The 12646-nt window shown below is 44.0% G+C and overlaps 1 long non-coding RNA gene and 1 pseudogene across 4 annotated transcripts in view; both read left to right on the plus strand.

Annotated features, from left to right (window-relative positions):
* The window catches only part of LOC146759547 (uncharacterized), a 154795-nt gene that overhangs the window by 111538 nt on the left and 30611 nt on the right, over positions 1 to 12646 (plus strand). The window lies entirely within an intron of this gene.
* Positions 985 to 9997, plus strand: LOC146759554 (hydroxysteroid dehydrogenase-like protein 2; annotated as a pseudogene). The gene is made up of 11 exons (XR_014932455.1): positions 985 to 1016; positions 2782 to 2945; positions 3361 to 3459; positions 3593 to 3707; positions 4230 to 4333; positions 5144 to 5242; positions 6918 to 7112; positions 7594 to 7625; positions 8523 to 8715; positions 9273 to 9401; positions 9778 to 9997. The product of XR_014932455.1 is annotated as a hydroxysteroid dehydrogenase-like protein 2 (transcript).

The following is a 12646-nucleotide window of genomic DNA, read 5'->3' on the forward strand; positions in this document are numbered from 1 at the left end:
GAGCTCTCGGCTCCTCGAGCAGCGCAGGCCGAGATCTGCCCGGAGAAGGAGAGCCGAGACGGGCCCCTGCTGCTGCTCCTGCTGCTGCTGCTGCTCCTGCTCCCGCAGGGGCTGCCTGCAGGCAGCGGGTCCGGCAGCCGGCACCCAGGCGGCTGCAGCCAGGGGACCCCGGCCTCCAAAGTGCCGAAGGAGAAACCGCAGCCGACGCCGAGCTCGAGCCTCTCACAGCCAGCCAATGCGTGCTGCAGCAGCTTGGGGAATGAACCAGCCTCTGGACCCGTCCCTGCTGCCTCCAAACAGCGGCTGGAGCCCTGGAGACATTTGTACTTCCTTGTCGTTCACCGCTTCATCTTACATGGGAGACAGCTTGCCACGCAACCCAGCACTGCAGGAACTTCCCTGGCGCCCAAGAGAGCAAGAGCAGCGTGCTCCTGAGGCCGGCCTGCTTTTCCACTCCTTATCGCTCACGGTGAACATACAGCATGAAGTCACGGTGATGCCAGAGGAGTGGGAGCCTTGGGAGGACCCGCAGCGCCCACCTTTCACCAGCTCTGTCTGGGTAGAGGAAGGCTGCTGGCTGCGCACCGATGAAGATGACAGTGATGAAGATGACGAGTGAGCGCCCTGCACTGGGGTCATGTCGGCGCCCGCATAGTGGCCCGAGGTGGTAGTGGATAGACCGATAGTTATAAGGACAGGTTGTTTCAATAATAAATCGCTTCAGTTGTCACTTCAGTTTGGTCATTCAGTCCTTTCCTTGAGGGCGAGATCTCAGATGCGATTTTAATTTTGCCAGTGAAAACGTGCAAGGCTTTGGCTTGGTTGAACGAGGTGTACTCCCGCAGGGAACTCATCCCGATACTTCCATCACCCGCCCCTCATCCCGCCCCGCTCGGCCCTGGCTCCGCCCGGCTCCCCGGGCCGCGGCTGCGCGGAGGGCGGTGTGAGCGGGGAGCACGTCCCGTGCCGAGCCGACAGCCGCCCCATGGCCGTGCCACCATGCTGCCCAACACTGGGTAAGGCGACCTGGGCTTTCCTCCTTCCTTCGTCGGGGCCGCGAGCTCCAAGCCACAGGAGCTGCCGGGGCAGAGCTGGGGCCGGGGCCGGGGCCGGGGCCGGGCGGAGGGACAGACGCGTGCTCCGCAGCCCCTTGAGGGCGATGGGACGTGGGGTGGAGGCCGCGGCCGGGCACGGTGGCCCTGGAGCGGCTGGGTCGGACCCGGAGTCCCGCTCGGTGCTGTTTGCTCACGGGCCGAGCTGTGTGCACATCCGGAGGGCAAAGTGCGGCTGTGGGTGTGCTGTGGAATCTGAATTGAGTGACTGCTGCGGCGTTATTTCTGCACTGCTAATGAACGGGGACATACGTTGACCTTATTCGTTCCCGTGTGTTGCAAGCAGTAGTCATGAGATCCTGTACGAGTGCAGAAAGCGCCCACGGTGCAGCCTGTGGGCTGCCCTGGTTGCAGCCGTGCCTGCTGCAAAAGGAGCCCACCTGCATGATTCTAACTCCCTGAACCTGTCCAGTTAACATTTCTCTTACCCCTTAGGCTGTTCAACCATCCAGACTATTATGTATTTACTTGGATACAAAAGTATTTTGAGAGATGGTAATGAAAGCCTTGCTAATGTGAATGGTGTCAGCTGTTATCACTTTGGCCTCAAATCCTTTCATTCTATCACAGAAGTCAATCAGGTTCACCAGGCTTGATTTTACCTACTGAGATTGATGATGCATTGGAACATGCTGCCCAGGGAAGTGGTGAAGTCACCATCCCTGGTGATGTTCAGGAAGGGTTTAGATGTGGCACTGAAGGACATGGTTTAGTGGCCATAGTGGGGATGGGTTGAAGGTTGGACTATATTGTCTTTTCCAACCTTCCAAGTTCTAAGATTACCTCTCATCTATGGCTAGTTTCTCATGTCCTGGTAAACCATGTTCCTAAGCAAGGCACTACCAGTGTCTGCTCTCACTGAATCACCCATGCCACTCAGCAACGCCTTTCCCTTGTTCATGCTCTTCCTACCCACATTATAGCAGATAAACAAGTTGCCACTGGCTTCCCTTGCAAGTCTCAGCTGCAGGTGAACTTTGGTTCTCCTCACACTGTGCTGATATGCTCATGCAATATTCCCAGTTCCTTTTTATCTCACTGGTGCTTCCACTCTGTGTGACACCTTTGTACACAGGGGCTCAGTCACAAGTCGTTTGCACAGCTGTGTCAGCCTGCTGGTTGGTTGGACAGACTTGTGGGGATTTATTGGGTTAAATGCAGTTACTTGCAAACTGAGTTTTACTGTGAAAGCCTTAAGGAAAATCATGGTCATTTTTGAAAATCTGATTTTTGGCTCTTGTCTTTGGCACCCTGCATTGGGATTGTGATCCTGGACTTTGCCTTTACAGCGTGTTGAGCTACTGGTCCTCTGTGTTCAGAGGGCCAAAAGAATTAAATTACAGAGAGCTGCACTGAGTATCAAAACGTTAGAATTGGTTGGTTTTGTTGTTTTTAGAGGTCACTCCTTTTCTGCTTTTGGAGAATGCAGCAGTTCTGTTGTGGGCAGCCTTGGATTATTGTACAAAAAGTCTTCAGTGGTGGTGAAAGGCTTTTCTGTAGCTTTATCCATTTATTCTGTATTTTGGGTCTGTTTTCCTTGTAAAATGTTGAAGGCAGTTGCCTCTTGCTAAGACTGCAGTGATTGTTTTTGTCCCCAAAGAAGTCACTGAGTTCCAGATTTTGCTTGGTTCCCCCTCTTGTTTCCCCTCTACCTCCTTCACATCTTCAGGAAACTAGCAGGCTGCACGCTCTTCATCACTGGTGCGAGCCGGGGAATTGGCAAAGCCATTGCTCTGAAGGCTGCCAGGGATGGTGCAAACATTGTGATCGCTGCCAAGACAGCAGAGCCCCCTCCTAAACTATCTGGGACTATCTACACAGCTGCAGAAGAGAGTAAGTTGTAATCAGGGTGGGCTTCAGACTGTGGGCTGTGTGTGTGTGTCATTGCTTAGTTCTTGCGTATGAGTGGGAAACTGCTCTGACTCTCCTAGCTCCCATTCAGCTTTAAAAGAATGAGCCCAAGTGCTTCTCCTGCCTCCCAGGAATTCTGTGAGGTATTGAAGTTTGATGTTAATGAATACACATGTGCATAAAGGTAAAAATGTTATGTTAATTAAAATGTGTGGTGAGCCATGTACATTCTCAGTGTTAGGATTTTGTTGTGGCATCCCTATTCATTATGCAGTATGTAAAAGTCAGAGTTTGAAAGGTGTAATTTTTAATGCATTCACTGAATGAGAAAATCTCAGTAGTCAGTTTGTGCAGTCTGAGAGACAAATTCTAAGTGTGCTTTTTTCTGATCACGCAGTTGAAGCAGCTGGAGGAAAGGCATTGCCATGCATCGTTAATGTGAGGCAAGAAGAGCAAATTATCAGCGCCGTGGAGAAAGCTGTGAAGACATTTGGAGGTATGCTGAGGGGCAGGGGAGTCTACCAAGCAGATTATTCAATGAAGAAGAAGAGGAAAGAACAGCCTAACCTGCTTTACTCCTGTTTTTTCTTATTTCACTGCTAATGTGAGGTGACTTACTTTAAAACCAGGGATTGATATTTTGGTGAACAATGCAAGCGCCATCTCTTTGACCGGCACTTTGGAAACAGAAACCAAGAAGGTCAATCTTATGATGGATGTCAACGTACGAGGAACCTACCTCACGTAAGTGCTGAGGCAAAGCCATTTTGACAAAATGTTTAATGCTGTCTCAGTTTGTCTGAGATCTTGGTGCAGAGAGTAATAATAACTAAACGCATATATACTGTATTATTTTTCAAATGTGGTTTTAAAAATGAGATAAATATGTGAGCAGAAGGTAAGAAATATGGGACTAGATGATTCTCTACACTGGTAATCTGGCTTGTTAGCACATCATGTTTTACTCCCTTTCCAGAACTATTACAAGGAGACTATTGCTTCCGAACATCTGGAATATCTGCTTTAGTAGAAGTTGCTGCACAGCTTGGAGGATGCAGCCCAGCTGTTAGACATGAATGCTATTCCTGAGATAAGTGAGATAGGACAGGTTTTTTTCTGTTCTTTTCATCAGTTAAATACTTGACTACAAGGGAAGGGTTTCAGCTCACCATTGGACCTTTGTGAAAGTGAAACTACTGCTCTGCTGTAGTGGTAAATGTTCTGTAAAATAAGAGATGACTGTCTTGCTTGATTCCTCTCTTCCAGGTCTAAAGCGTGCCTTCCCCACTTACGGAAAAGTAAGAACCCCCATATCCTGAACCTCAGCCCACCTCTGAATATGAAACCCACGTGGTTCAAAAATCACTGTGGTAAGTAGCATCCATTGCCTTTGCTGTTATGTGTTGAGAAATGTGTGAGTAACTAATGACGTGTGCAGGAGCGCCAGCCAAGAATTCCAGATATTGTGTTTTTAGTGCTCACAAGAGACTGACAGGAATGGTTCCTCAGAGTGTTTTGCACTGAAAGAAAAGGTGAAAGAAAATTGTTTTCTGATAAAACACAGTACAAATCTCATGCCCCTAGCGTGGCCTTTATATTTCCAAGAAGGTTCTGCACGTAAGAGTTAAGAGTTTTTCATAGGATTTCTTAATACTACACCATGTTTTCTATTCCCAATAGAGATAGGAAGGCAAAATCTTTTTTTCTCTATGCTTCCACATTTGATTTGATAGCGATAAAGCTCATTGCTGTCTTTTTAAATAGAAATTATCTTTGAGGAGTGAAGGAGGCCCCATTTGCGTCTTTGGGCTAGAACATATGTTGCTCATCTTAAACCTGTGGATTATCTTTTAAACTTCAACACTCGGAACATGGTTAAACTCCTCTTGCAAGTCCATGTTCCTTCTCTGCAACATCCCCTTCTCAGAGTATACAAAAAGGATTTACAGCGTGCTTTTTTCCTTTTTTTTTTCCCTCCCCAATTCAATACTCATGTAAAAGGGTCAGTTTGTATCTGAAGGGGGTGGTAGGAGCTGGGAGAGTTTCTGTACTCTAGGAAGATGATGCTTTGACCCCAGAAAGTTGATTTTTCCGTGACTTACATCCTTCAAAAGTAAAATTCTATGTGTAGACTAAATATGTATCCTACTAAATATGGGATTTTTGTGTGCTTTTTGTAGCCTACACAATTTCTAAATATGGCATGTCCATGTGTGTCTTGGGAATGGCAGAAGAATTTAAAGGAGAAGTTGCTGTCAATGCTTTATGGCCTAAAACAGGTGATTATTTTGAATTTTTGTGTTTTGTCCTATACAGGTGGTCTTATTTAGGACTGATTCAGGACACCGAGCACTTCTGTGTATTTTTTTGTGATCAAAGATGTTGTGTGGGTATTGGCTTTCTTTCCTAGTTCTCACTGTTGCCTTCCTATTTTCACTTAAACTTGCCTTCAGCCTGAGCACATTCTGCTTTTTCTCCTGTCTTGTCACTGCTCCTTTCAACATGACTCAAACTTTGGTTTGCACACCATCCCTGAGTAGTATTGGACATTTATGTTAATATTTAGAATCCCCAGCTAGTTAGATTGCCAGGAAATAGATGAAGCTGACAAGATATGTACCTCTGTAGACGTAAAAAAAAAAAAAGTTTTGGCTGAGTGGGAAATCAATTGCTTTTTCACACAACCATCCAACACTTCTTGCAAGTCACAGCACACTGAAGGGCCGCATAGCAGAAAAATAACTTGGTGTGCCCATCTTATACTAGCTCCAGTTTATTGTCCATGGGTCAGTGAGGACCAGGGCTGTTGTTGAAGGTTTGGTAGCTGCTGAACAAAGAGACCAGTGTCTTGAAAGCATTAGAAGCAGTAAGTGAGCTTTCAAAATTTGTATGTATCAGTGTTTCCTTGATGAAAACTGTTCATGTTCTGAAGTATAAAAGTTTGTAATGTTCAGTCTAGGAAGAAAAATGTTGTTTTGAAAGGTTTATCTGCCAAAACAAAAGTTAACTACTTTAGAGAGTGAGAGAGGTGACTTCTGTAGTATCTACATTACAATTACAAAGTTTTTAATTTAAAGAACATCATATATATGTGATCAGCTTCAATGCTGGAGATTGACACTGTGCTAGTATGGTTCTATTGGTTCATCCAGCTCCTTGAAACAAGAAAATATGCTGACAGTGAGATGTTACGAGCTCTTGATTTAACTAAAAGTGAAAGAGGTAGCCTGCCAAAAGGATGTAAGAGTGTGAATGAGTAGTAGAGGTACTGCAGGGTCAAAGTGGAAGATGCTGTATGTATGAATTAATGGAAAACCAGCAGCACTTTGTATGAAATAGATGGAAGGATGTGCAGATTGCAGGACAGTAGATGGTTTTTCATATCAGTCTTTGCCCATAGTTTTGCTATATTTAGAACAATAATAATTGGCTGTAATGTGAAAGTAGAGGAGCATAAGCCAGGAAAAGTTTGAGTTTGTGCTATTGGGTTTCTCATCTTTAACTTAGAGTCACTTTGTTATCTCACAAGTTATTGTGGGGCTAAAATTGAGATTTTCAGTATGGTAATGGCTGCAGAAAATGTTAATTGCTGATGCACGTTCACTTTGAGAAAGATAGTTGTCCTGTTAGTTTTTCATGTCCTGAATAAAGCCAGAGGAAGTCTTTGTGTGGAAAGTATTGATAGAAGCATTGAATAATATGAATATTACAAGGAGTTCTTCCCTTTATTCCTCTTTTGGTTCCTTTAATACTTTTCAAGTAAGGGAATCTTTACACTTTGAGGATTGTTTGCTGGTTGACCATTCTTTGCTGGTTGATGGTATTTCACAGTTTAGTCTTCTCATGATTTACTTTCATGTGAGAGGAGAATAAAGTTTATGCATTTGCCAAAGAGATGAGTATGTGATGTCATTAGTGTTAAACTTGTAATTTCCTGTCCTCTGAATTTTCCAGCCATACATACAGCTGCTATGGATATGCTGGGAGGATCCGGAATAGAGAAGCAGTGCAGAAAAACTGACATAATTGCAGATGCTGCATATTGCATTTTAACAAAGCCGAAAACTTTCACTGGAAACTTCATTATCGATGAAGTTCTACTGAGAGAAGAAGGCGTTAAGGATTTTGATGTCTATGCAATTGCACCAGGTAAAAGAGATCTTTAAAATGAGAAGTTTGCGAAGGAAGGAAGGCCATATGGGGAATATGGATATATTCCTTTGACTCAGTCAAAAGATGCTTTGCCTCACGTTTGAGAATGTGGATTCTGGGAAAGCACATAATAGTCCACTGAGGCTCTAATAATCAATGCCTATATAAATATATATATATATATATATATATTAAACCCATTAGCAAAAAGAAAATAGACCTGCACCACAAGCGCATGTATTACTATTTACCAAATAGTGAGATAGTGTTTCTTCATCTTCAGATGTTTCTGACTGAATTTGTAAGAGGCTTCTGGGTCTGATTTTAAATGTACCAGAACCTAAACATGTCACCTCGTCTTCTTTCAACCTGTAGTTCATTTACTGGTAAATTGAGGTGCTGTTGCCTTCAGAATGGATTCCTGTTTGTGCTGTTCACCCTTACTTGGGCTTACTGTTATTGTTCAACTCCCCTTTAGGTCACCCCCTGATGCCTGGCTTCTTCTTGGATGCTGAAACTGACATGACAGCCACATAATCAGAAGGCCGTGGAAGGGCAACCTCTGCATGTACATGTCGATTATTTGTGATGATAATGAATGCCTCCTCTATTTCAAGTTACTTTTGGACTACATTCAAGCTATGTGGCAAAATCTCTTGTATTTGGGCTGTTTGATTTATGGAAGTGACTTTAGTGTCTGCAACTTTCACAGTTCATAATCAGCACCTTGTTTTGAACAACCTTTTTGCTTTTTACCACCAGAGTTAAGTGGTATGAAGATTATGAGTAAATATTGCTGTAAAAAAATCACAAGCAATCAGCACATTTTGCAGGAGTGTTACATCTTTCTTGCAGTGTGAGAACTTGAGAAGCTTCTATTCCTACATGAAGTTCTCACAGTCGTACATGATGTGAATGTCTACAAGATGAAATACAAGAGAAGTTGTTTTTTTACAAAAGCATCAGGTTCACTTTTTCAGAATAGTGATGTTTCTATTGGAGGGCAAATAGGAATACTGAATATGTTTTATAGGAGTGCCAAAACAAATATAGGAAAGAAAGAGGCTAAGTTTGAAAAGAGCCCAGTTCCCTTGAAAACACTATTTGTGAGTGCGCACTTAGACTTTTCTGCCAGGAACTGATACTGCCAACTGCCCAGATCTCCAACACAGTAGCAATTCACTGAGTAGAATAATTATTTCCTGATACACTGACCTTCTGCATGGCTTTTAGGGGCTGCTAAGCATTACATGCCTTATAAATTGCAAATGCTCTTTCTTAATGTTAAATGAGCACATTCACTGCAGTGTAGAAAGTTGCTGATTAAAGTAGTGAATTGATTCACACCTTAGAAGCTTTTGCAGAAGAACTGCTGAAAACATATATATTCTTAGAAAGATAAGTGAGATAGAGCGTTCCAGCATTTTACAGAGAATCCATCTATTTCTTTTAGGTGCTTCACAGGCATCAGGTGGAGCCAAGCTTAATAAAGAATCAGCTTCAGCGGGGCCTGTTGCAGAAACATTCAGAGTTATTCAGGGAGAACTCAATAAAGAAACAGTGAAATCCACGCAGGGCATCTTTCAGTTTGAATTGTCAGGTAAGACCATCACTTGTAAAATTCTCAAATGCTCACTTTTCTAGCAAGAGTCAGTCTGTATTTTCACATGTAAATACTTATCTTTTATAACTGGTCTAGGAACAGGGACATCTTTGGGTGTGCTCTATAAGATGCTGCCTTTCAGAGCCAACTTCAGCACATGTGGGATTTACCCTGCTGCTGTTGTCACAGGGAGATGCTTTCTGCATCAGCAGCATGTGCTGCTCTTTTGGGGACTGTGGTGTGTTTTCCTGGTGTTTCATTTCTGCTGTGTCACCCTGCTGGCCGTGCTGCACAGGGTCAGCATGGTAGTTCTGTTCCAAACCCCTGCTGCCTCCAGCTCCACCAGCAGCCACTGCCTTGTCCCCTGACACTGTGGCATTGTGGGGCATCTGCTGGGGCTGACCTTGTCTGCACAGAGAGCGCGGGGCAGCTTCTGGCACAGCACCTCCAGCATGTCTAGCACGAAGATGGGAGAGAAAAGCAGGCGGGGGTAGCAAAGGGCAGGGCACATCAGTCCTTGTGGTGCTGCCACAGGTTCTCCCTGTTCCACTCAGGTGATGAAGGAGGCACTTGGTACCTTGACCTGAAAACCAGCAGTGGGAGTGCTGGGTTTGGGAAGCCTCCTGCAGCAGCTGATGTTGTGATGAGCATGTCAAGTGGCGACTTTGTGAAGATGTTCACTGGTGAGTAACAAACGGGTTTGGCAGAACTGAGGCAGCTACTGGTGGCAGGAAACATCTTGCTGATGGATGAGCTGACGGGCTCACCTCTCTTTGTGGTCTTGGAATTGGATGAGCTGTAGCTGGAAGTGCATGGCCTTTAAATTCCCTTCCAACGTAAGTCACTCTGTGAGTCCATGATTTTATAATAAAAATATCTACTGCTTTGTTCAGTAGCTATTGAACTTTTCAGAGTGTAGCTTCAGAAAGCATCCAGTCAATCTGTTGAACCTCTTTTCTGATGCTTTTACAGTAGAACTTGGTAGCAAAGTAACTACTCTATGATATCGCAATCTCCAGTTCCTTTCCTTTTCCTGATGATTCTGTGTCTTCTTTTTAGGTAAACTAAAGCCAACCATGGCCTTCATGTCAGGAAAATTAAGGATTAAAGGTAGCATTGAAGCTAGAGAAGATGCTGACGCAGTTTAATGCTAAACTGTGAGGGAGAAGCTGTACCAGCAGAACATCCAGCCTTTCTTTTATAATAGCAGTGCTACATTTTAAAACGATAATCTACTTTTTTCTCTTTTTTTGTGTGTATAACAACTGTGGATAAAATGCTGATCTGTTAGAGAAGATCTAATTTAGTTTTATTAAGACTGAAAGGTGTTTGTGATTAAACAACTCCTTCTTGAGAATACTTCTATTATGTAACTGGTGTTTTCCTTTCTTACACTCCTTTGGAGCAATGCAACACACCTGAAGTGGGTTTTCTTTTACATATTTGCTTGCATGCGTGCATGTCCCATAAGAAGTCTGGGAGGAGCAAATATCACCTTGCAGATCTTCACACAAACACACCCCCAGCCCAGACTGCCACAAACAAGGTAATCCCTCCCACAGCACCTGCGTGCAGCACCAGAAGGTTTAAACTACAACATGTTTACAGGCACATCACCTTCCCTCTTTAGCATGGAAAGAATGGAAACTCATGAGAAAAAGCACAAATGCTCTCTAAGTGGACAAGAGCACAGATCCTCCTCCTGGTTCAAGAGCACGTGCAAAGCCAGAGGTAGCAACCTCACAGTGTTGCCAACAGAACTGCTCAAAATGTAGGGCATTTTACTCCTAAGTATGTAGAGAATATTTCAAGACTTAGAATTTATTTTCTAACTCGTGCAATGGTCAAATAGTTTATAGTCTTCAAAGCCTGTGCTCAAACAAAATTATTTGTGCTGTAAAGGTTCCATCCCTGTTGAATTCTGGTAATAATACAGAGAATGTTGAATTCACTTATGCACTCTGCAGTCCCAGCGCCATGAAAAACATGAACGAACTTTCCTTTTGAGGTGACAGCTTGCCTGTGGCTGTGTGGTTGTTCCCACACTTGGCTACATTATGCAATACTGTATGTGTAATGCTGGTTGCAGCAGTGCAATCAGGAAGTATGCCTTAGGATTGCCAGGGCTGTTACATCTGGAAGGAGATGTAAGCAGATGTGGCTTGTTCTCATCTAGATAAGATGAAGAGTATTGAGGGGATAGTGCAAGAAAAAGAATCTTTCAAAAGCAGTCAAACAAGTGCTTTGCTGCATGACCTGAAAGGGTGATGGTACCAGATTGTCTTGGTGTGAGCACATGGTAAGATTTTTGTGTTAATAACTAAAGACCGTTAGATACGCTGCTGTTCTCTGAGCTGAATAAACATCAGCTGGCGGTACCTCATGTATGAGCAGAGGATGGGTGAGAAGGTGGTGTGTTTGGAAACTGGGAGAGCTGTTTGGAACTGAGAGCTTAAAGGAGCAGTAGTAGGAGTGTGAATGAATGCTCTCTGTTCTGCACTAGGATGGATGTGTGACCAGCATGACATACCAATCTTCCACTCCCAAATCATGCTTTCCTGGAGGGCCTTCAAAACACTCTCACTGAGCCAAAAAAGACACTTTCTGGGCAGGGAAGGTCCCCAGAATGCCCATAGCCCCACCTGAGCACCTGACACTGGCACTCTGTGTCTGCCTCACTGAGCCTCTTTGTATTTTCACCTCTGCCCAGCATCATGTAGAAGGGCTGCCAAGGGCTGTGTGCCTGCGTGCTCCCCTTGTGACAGCATTGTGTTGTAGGTGCCAACAAAGGGAAAGCACGGACAGTGCAAAGTAGCTGATAATTGCATTAAATGGGACTGTTTTGGCAGCACTTTGATTGTGTGCTGAACATACCTACACGGATCTTCATTAATTTAGGGGCTGAAGAGAGGCTGCAGCTCATTGCACAACATTCAGAGGTTCCCTCCCACATGCAAACACATCTTTTGAAAAGCCAAGCCTTGATCTCATTTGAGGTACCTTAGAAAATTTAACTGCAGTGGATCTGCTGAAGCTGAATTATTTGTGGAGAGAACATATTACATGTCTTCCCTTAGATCTAGTCACTACTTATCTCACATGTGCTGTTGTATTAGACAGAAAAAGCACAAAATGGTGTACTTCCTCTTGTTCCAAAGGAAGTGACAGTCGTTATTCTTTCCAGCAAATGTAATTGCATCAATTGTTTCTCACACAATACTCACAATTAAGGTTTCCAAAAGAACAGCTAAACTATAAAGCAGAGGGGAGCTGTTATTCACAGGTGTTGATTAGATCTAATTTATGAGTGTAGCAGAAGCTACTTAGATGTGGGTGCTTAAAGCACATTCCTTCCTCCTATATTCTGAAAGAATACTTAGACCACTCAAGGATATTTCAATACCCTGAGCTTTTCCTGGAAATGCTTGAATATGGCGTAGGCAAACGAGAGATAAAGGAGAATCTTATAGCACAGGCAGATGACTAATGATGGTGCAAGCCATAAAAAAACACAGGACTGCTAACAAGGGAATGGAGATCAGCTGAGTAACCAAAAGAACAGGGTTTCAAATATTCATTTTTACACAAATGCAATTGTGATAGAGTAGGTGCATTATTCCGAGGGAAGGCAGAAAGTGAGATAGAGTAAAAGCTCTGCACTGTGCTGGTCACAGCACATTCAGCATTTTGCAAGCAGCTCCCAGCTGCATAGAATTGAGCAACACACCCATGAGCAGCCCACAGCACTGGAGGTGCTGCTGCCCTGCTGTCACCTACAGGTTGTGCTTAAAAGTACTACTATATGTGAATACTTATGCTGCAGCTCTCTCCAGCTCCTCCAGATCTGAGCAAGACTGGATCAAAGAAGGGTAAGGAGCCCTGTTTTTTGAGGCAGCAAGGTTTTTTATTCATAGGGGAAAAGAGGTGT

The sequence above is a fragment of the Coturnix japonica genome, chromosome 10 (assembly GCF_054131305.1).
Source record: "Coturnix japonica strain WE chromosome 10, WE-NBRP24, whole genome shotgun sequence".
Lineage (NCBI taxonomy): Eukaryota > Metazoa > Chordata > Aves > Galliformes > Phasianidae > Coturnix > Coturnix japonica.